We start from the raw sequence: 7,502 nt of genomic DNA on the forward strand, positions 1-7,502 counted from the left end.
CTTTAATCACAAGACAAAATCTTTGAATGGATCTCGAGTAAATGCTTGCTTTGCTTGCTGTCTGGCTTCGCTTCAGTCATGTCAGACTCTGCAACCCTATGGACTGTAGCCTGCCAGTTTCCTCTTGCCCATGGGATTCTCCATACAAGAATACTGGAGTGGGTTGCTGTTAGGTAGTTAGAATAGGAAAAAGGAGTCCAGAATGGTGGGGGCTAAAAGACAAGGAAGGGAAAAGCCCGCGAAAATAGAACAAAGGAAGGTCAGAGTGTTGTAGCCATGTGTTCCGGGAAACAAACTCACTCAGAAGGACAATGCAGATAGTGGAGTGCAGTTTATTACACCAGCAGGCCCAAGGCAGAGTCTCCTCTTAGCCAAAGACTCCAACCAGTTTTTCTGAAAACCTTATATACCCTAAGTGTGTGTGTCCAAACCCACCTCCCCAAATTCCCTGAAACTAGTCCGAACAAAGGAAAAGAAAGATACAATCAAAGTTAACCTGTGCCTTTAGCCTAGGTAGTTGAGTTCAGCTCAGTCGCTCAGTCGTGTCCGACTATTTGCGACCCCATGAACTGCAGCACGCCAGGCCTCCCTGTCCATCACCAACTCCCGGAGTTTACTCAAACTCATGTCCATTGAGTCAGTGATGCCATCCAGCCATCTCATTCTCTGTCGTCCCCTTCTCCTCCTGCCTTCAATCTTTCCCAACATCAGGGTCTTTTCAAATGAATCAGCTCTTCGCATCAGGTGGCCAAAATATTGGAATTTCAGCCTCAACATCAGTCCTTCCGATGAACACCCAGGACTGATTCCCTTTAGGACGGACTGGTTGGATCTCCTTGCAGTCCAAGGGACTCTCAAGAGTCTTCTCCAACACCACAGTTCAATAGCACCAATTCTTTGGTACTCAGCTTTCTTTATAATCCAACTCTCATATCCATGACTACTGGAAAAATCATAGCCTTGACTAGATGGCCTTTTGTTGACAAAGTAATGTCTGTGCTTTTTAATATGCTGTCTAGGTTGGTCATAACTTTCCTTCCAAGGAGTAAGCATCTTTTAATTTCATGACTGCAATCTGCAGTGATTTTGGAGCCCCCCCAAATAAAGTCAGCCACTGTTTCCACTGTTTTCCCATCTATTTGCCATGAAGTGATGGGACTGGATGCCATGATCTTAGTTTTCTGAATGTTGAGTTTTAAGCCAAGTTTTTCACTCTCCTCTTTCACTTTCATCAAGAGGCTCTTTAGTTCTTCTTCACTTTCTTCCATAAGGGTGGTGTCATCTGCATATCTGAGGTTATTGATATTTCTCCTGGCAATCTTGATTCCAACTTGTGCTTCCTCCAGCCCAGCGTTTCTCATGATGTGTTCTGCATATAAGTTAAATAAGAAGGGTGATAATATACAGCCTTGACATACTCCTTTTCCTATTTGGAACCAGTCTGCTATTCCATGTCCAGTTCTAACTGTTGCTTCCTGAGATGCATACAGCCTAGGTAGTTAACAGTGGAGAATTATCAATAGGCCTGTGGTCATACCCCAATAAGCATATTAGAATTTATGATTCTATTCAGTTACACGGATAATTAGGGTATTCTTTTAGGTGATGGAGAGTCTAGGTACGAGCTCTGGGGCTCTTCCATGGGGGGAGTGGGGTCTGATATTCCAGTTGGTATGTCGTTTCCATAGATACTAGGCATATTGCTCAAAGTCCACAGTCCGGCCCAAGATGGAGTCCTGCTTTCAAGATGGAACCTGTTCTGTCTGTTTCCTCCTTCATTCCCCCCTCCTGATGCTCTTAACTCATAGTATGAGCATCACTCATAGGGATATATTGCACCCTGGCTCTCTGACCACCAATTTGGGAGAACGACACCAACCTTTGGGTTACAAAGTTCATAATACATTGTAAAATGCAGGGTCCACAAAGCAGAACTATCAAGGCAACTATAGCAATGGTAAATATAGTTTTCCACCAATCACCCTTTATCCAAGATAGGACCGAAGTCTAGAAAGGAATGTTTTCATTTGACATTGCTTTTACCTGGTTTTTCATGTCATCTAAAGCAGCTGATACATTGCCAGATAAATCAGGAATATATACACAACATTCAACCTTAGCACAGGTCCCTCCTTGAGTAGCTGTGAGCATGTCCAAAGCCATTCTATTTTGAATTACCACTCTTCTCATTTGGATTTGTTCTTCATTTAAGGCCTGGATGGCTTTAGCACTATCTAGGAGGGCCGGTTTTGTGAAATTACTCAAGGCTTCTACTTTGATCATAATATCTGTTGTCCCTATAGAAGGTACGAATAAGGCAGCAATAGACTCATACCATTGAAACACAGACTTTGTCCACCTAGCATGTAAATAAGTAGATTTACCAGGACTTGTTGTAGGTTAGGCTTTATGCTGCCATGGGCAAAAGCGAATCCCAGTGTGCAGTGGCCTAACCAGCCGATTGGTAACCAAGGCCAAAGGTTAGGCCCACAAAACCATTGGGTTCTGTTTGGCGCCACCCAGTGGATTCCAGGGTTATATTTCTAATCAGAGCCTGGCCAATGGAAGGACTGGTTGGGGTGGTGTGTGATCTCAAATGTTCATGTACGTTGTATATGGGGATAGATGCTCCATATATTTTAGTTCTTTTGGGTCTAATGGATGGTCACTAAACCCTACCCATTGTTCTTTTTGTTCCCAGCATATAGCGGTGGGAGTAATTAATTCATCCTTTTCTGGAGTCATCCAGAAATATTCATCCCAGACTTGGTAGAATTGTTCAACATACTTAGAGGCCTGTCCTCTCTTGCTGGTCAGGGAGCTTTTTTCCTTTTTGTTCTTTAAATATGAGGTATAGGATTTTTTTACTTCTATGAAACTGGTGTTTACATCAAATGTAACCCCATGACCTGAGTCTATTGACTGTAGGTCTGGCTTACACCAAGAGAGTAGGGAGAGATTATGGTTAACAAGAGAAAGGAGAGTCTCTTTTTGTCATCTCAGAAAAGAGCAGAGTGGTTTAAAATCTCCTTGGCAGAGTGGTGACACCCACCAAGGAAGTCCATCCATCACAGACAGAGGCATAGCCCCACATATGCAGCAGTTGGAAGTATTGTGTAAGTCTGCATAGGAATGTGTCTATGAGATAAAAACATTGTCCTGAGTTGAAACAGAAGTTAAATTCAAAATCATGTTGATGAGGCCAAGCAGCAGAAGTTGATTATGCGGCTTCATCCTGAGGGGCTCATCCGGTATCTTCTTTTCCTTCTTCTTAAGGATGATCTTAGTCTCTCGAGGGTCAGTGGGGTCCCTCTGTGCAGTCCACTCAGCATTTTCTGGGTCTGCATGGTATGTTCTCTTCATCTTCGTGTGGTGGATCCAGGGAGTGACACCTGCAACTTCTGCCATAGGGGTGGTTAGAACAACAGTATATGGACCCTTCCAGTGTGGGGCCAAGGAGTCGCATTTCCAGTCCTTGACCCACACCTGATCCCTGGGCACAAATTCGTGAATCTGTTCCCCAAGGGGGAATGGCACCCTTTCTTGTACAAACTTAGTTACTTGATTTATTACCTTACCCAGTTGTTCCATCTGCTGTGAAATCTCAACTCCCCTTACTTGAGGCAAATTTGTTGACACCTGTTTTATTATGGGAAGGGGCCTCACATATACAATTTCGTATGGAGAATAGCCATGGGACCATGGAGTCATCCTGAGTCTGAGCAGAGCCATAGGAAACAAATCCACCCAGGAGCAGTCAGTCTCTATGATCCACTTGGAGAGTGTCTCTTTAAGTGTCTAATTGGTTCCTTCCACCATCCCAGAACTCTGGGGCCTATAAGCTGTATGTAATTTCCACTTGATGTTTAAAGTTTTATTTGCTTGTTGTACTAAATCAGCTATGAAAGCTGGGCCACTGTCTGATCCAATGCTGATAGGAAATCCAAATCTGGAAACTAACTCCCTAAGCAGGCACCAGGCTACTTCTGATACTCTTTCAGTCCAGGTAGGAAAAGCTTCTACCCATCCTGAGAACGTACATACCATGACCAGCAGGTAACGGTACTGTCGGTGAGATTTCATTTCAGTGAAGTCCACTTCCAGGTGTTCAAAGGGCAGCGTGCCTTTTAGCTGAATCCCCAGAGGTTTCTGTCTGTGCCGAGAGGTGGCATTGACCTGTGAGCAGGCAGTGCAGTTCTGAGATTCTGTCCTGCATAGGGAAGAGAGGCAGGGAACCAAGAAATATTTTCAAATTAGCTCTTCCAGTTTATCATGGCCTAGGTGGGTCGCTTGGTGTGTTTGGCTTACCAGAATGGGTGCCATCACCTCTGGTACCAATAATTTGCCACTTGGCAATTCCCACCATCCCTTTTCAATCTTGATGACCCCTTCTGCTTTGGCTAGTTGGTTTTGGGCTTCACTGTATTTTGGAGAGTCCAGTGTTAGCTCAGGCAGCTCTGCCAATATGAAAGCTTTAATAGGGGCTTCACTGTCACCCCCAAGCCCTCAGCTGCTTGTTTGGTGGTCTCATCTGCCAGTCTGTTTCCCCGAGCTTGGGAGGTATCCTCTTTTTGATGTCCTCAGCAGTGTATGACTGCAACCCTTTCTGGTTCCCAAGCAGCATTTATTAGGGTCTTAATTTCTTCCTTATTTTTAATATCTTTTTCACTAGCTATCAAAAGGCCTCTATCCTTATACAGAGACCTGTGTACATGTAGTGTGGCAAAAGCATACCTGGAGTCTGTGTAAATGTGTGTCTTCTTACTTTTTGACAGCTGGAGGGCCCCGGTTAGAGCATGTAGTTCAGCTGGTTGAGCAGACCAATGTGATGGCAGAGAGCTAGCAACTGCAGCAACTGCCCGTAAGCATCCCAACCACCCAGTGGCAACATTGTCCAGCCATTTTGGGAGATAAGCCACGGGTCTGTCCCATGTCCCCATAGTCTGGGACAACACTCCCATAGCCACCTTGTCCTTTTCAGTCATGTAAAGAGTTAACGGCTTAGCAAGGTCTGGCAGGCCCAAGGCGGGTGCTGATGTGATTGTACTGGGTTTGAGTTCTGTTACCAGTGGGACTTGTTTTGCAAGCCTAGGGTGTTGTCTTCTATCCAGACCTCAGGGAATTGTTGAGTTAACTCTCTCCCTTGACTGTTTAGCCCATCCAGTTTCTCTTCCGGGAGATCGCGCAACCTCCATTCATCTTGAGGGGTTACCGAGAGGAAGAGTAAATAGGTGGTTGAGCCTACTTGAAGAGTGGGTCTTTTGTTGGAGGGAAAGGTCACTTGTGCCCCCAATTTAGACAGCAAGTCTCTTCCTGACAAAGGTACTGGGCATTCAGGGATGTATAAAAATTGAGTCACTTGGAGTCCCCCCATCTGACATTTTCGGGGTAGGCTTGAGGCACAAGGGCTGCATTTATCACCATCTGAGACCCAGGAGCCTCTGGATCTTTTGGCATATAAAGTCTACAGGCCTCGCACAGTCTTTTGAAGAACTCAGAGGGTGATTTGCTTTCCCTTTGAATCACTTTGGAGGGTTTTGCCATACTCATAGGTTTTCAGGCCCCTATCTTGAGACCTTGTAAAATAGCTGCCCGATATCTCTCCAGGTGGCCTCTCCCTTCCTCTGTGTTACAGTCCTAATTGGTCCTCTCATTGGGGGTGGCTAGATCTGCCCACTGCTGCAGATTTGCAGTACCCTCAGGTGCCATTTCTCTTAACCCTTTTCTGGCTGCAGTTAGAATCCTGTGTCTTTCCTCAGGGTTGAAAAGGGAGACTAGTAATTGGATGATCATCCCATGTAGGGTGGTAGGTTTGAAAAATAGTCCCCTAGCCTAATCATGGCTTGTGGCTCCCCCGAATATGGTGGAGTGTGCCTCTGCCAGTTTAATATATCCGTAGAGGAAAATGGCTGGTAATAATAGGCTACAGGGGGCTGATGGTAGTGCCCACATGCGTCCTGAACCAGAGGCTGTTGTAGCTCTCTGAGGGGCATCTGTAGTGGGGTTCTTTCCCCCTGTTCCTTGGCAGAGGGCAGCCTCTGTCTAATTCCTGTTTTCTTCCCCCTTCCCATCAGTACTCACTGGGAGAGGTGGATACAATCTAGGAGGTCCAGCTGAGGTGGAATTCTGGGGGCGTTGACCAGAGATCTCCATCGCTGGAATTGGAGCCTGCCAAAATGGCGGCTCTAAGATCTCCAGGAGAGCTGGTGGAAGAGCAACGGCTGCTGCAGGAACTTCATCTGGCTCTGGATTGTGTGTTAAAGTGGCCTCCAGTCCTGGTGGAGCACTGGGAGGCAGGCGTGTCATTATTCAGTATGAGGGAAGGGTCGGATCATCCCCATCCAAATCCTGTAGAATTTCCTTTTTTATCATCAGTCAATTTTTGTGCCATTAATATTTTTCCCTTTCCTTTCTGGATACAGAACCTTGTCCAAGTAGGAGGGTCTTGAGCTAACCCTAGCCATGAATCAATATATGGATATTGATCTGGGTGTCCTGGCTCTCCTGTGACTACTGTATAGACTGCTTCCACTATTTTTGAGTTCATGGTGTTCTCTGGTGGCCATCCTACTCCCATAGGGGGGCGTTCGACCTCACAGAATATGTGGAGGCAGTTAGGCGTCATCTTCACCCCATAGTCCCCTACATATCCCTTCTTTAACTTTTTAATTGAAATGTTGTTGCTGAACGTTAAGATGCTGGGATTCTTGGCCTCCAGAGGAGATGAATTCAATCCGAGGCCAGAGACGAGGCTGAATCACTCAGAGCTTTTGTGTAATAAAGTTTTTTAAAGTATAAAGGAGATAGAGAAAGCTTCTGACATAGGTATCAGAAGGGGGCAGAAAGAGTACCCCCCTCCTAGTCTTCAGCTGGATGTTATATAGTCACTAGCAGTCTGTTAATGAAAAGAAAGGAATGTCTTAAAACTCAGAATGGCACCAGGCCCCTCATCCATAAGTTGCATTTTATGATAATCCTGGCACCAGATGATTCATCCCAGGCCATAAAACGATTGACTTGAATCTTGTAGAAGGTCAGATTACCATACAAATAGTTTCGTTTACATAGATTAGGGGAACAATATCTGAGTATAACATACTGGTTTGTCAAGTAGGTTCTGAGCCATTTGGCAGAACCGACTTGAAGACAGAGTCTGGGGTAAATGCATAGCACATTAACATAGCTTAAGACAAACATTTCCATAAGAAAAATGTACTGGTTAACTCAAGGTTTGAGAATAGTTAGCTTCAGGTGAAACCAAGTATAGTGGCAACATAGTATTTTAAGAGAAACCTCCTTTTAAATTTGTATAGAGAAGAAAAAAAAATATTGCTAGTTTGTTTCTTCCTGCCGCTTAAGAGAGAGAAAAATGTCTGACACTTGCAGCCTATTTCCTCCATTTGGAGACCCCTGGCCTTCCTGCCTGTAACACTCTCATAATCATGCACTCCAATACAATCGGCTTAGATTCACTTCCCCCCATCTTTCTTACCTTCTCGGAC

The sequence above is a fragment of the Cervus elaphus genome, chromosome X (assembly GCF_910594005.1).
Source record: "Cervus elaphus chromosome X, mCerEla1.1, whole genome shotgun sequence".
In the NCBI taxonomy this organism is placed as follows: domain Eukaryota; kingdom Metazoa; phylum Chordata; class Mammalia; order Artiodactyla; family Cervidae; genus Cervus; species Cervus elaphus.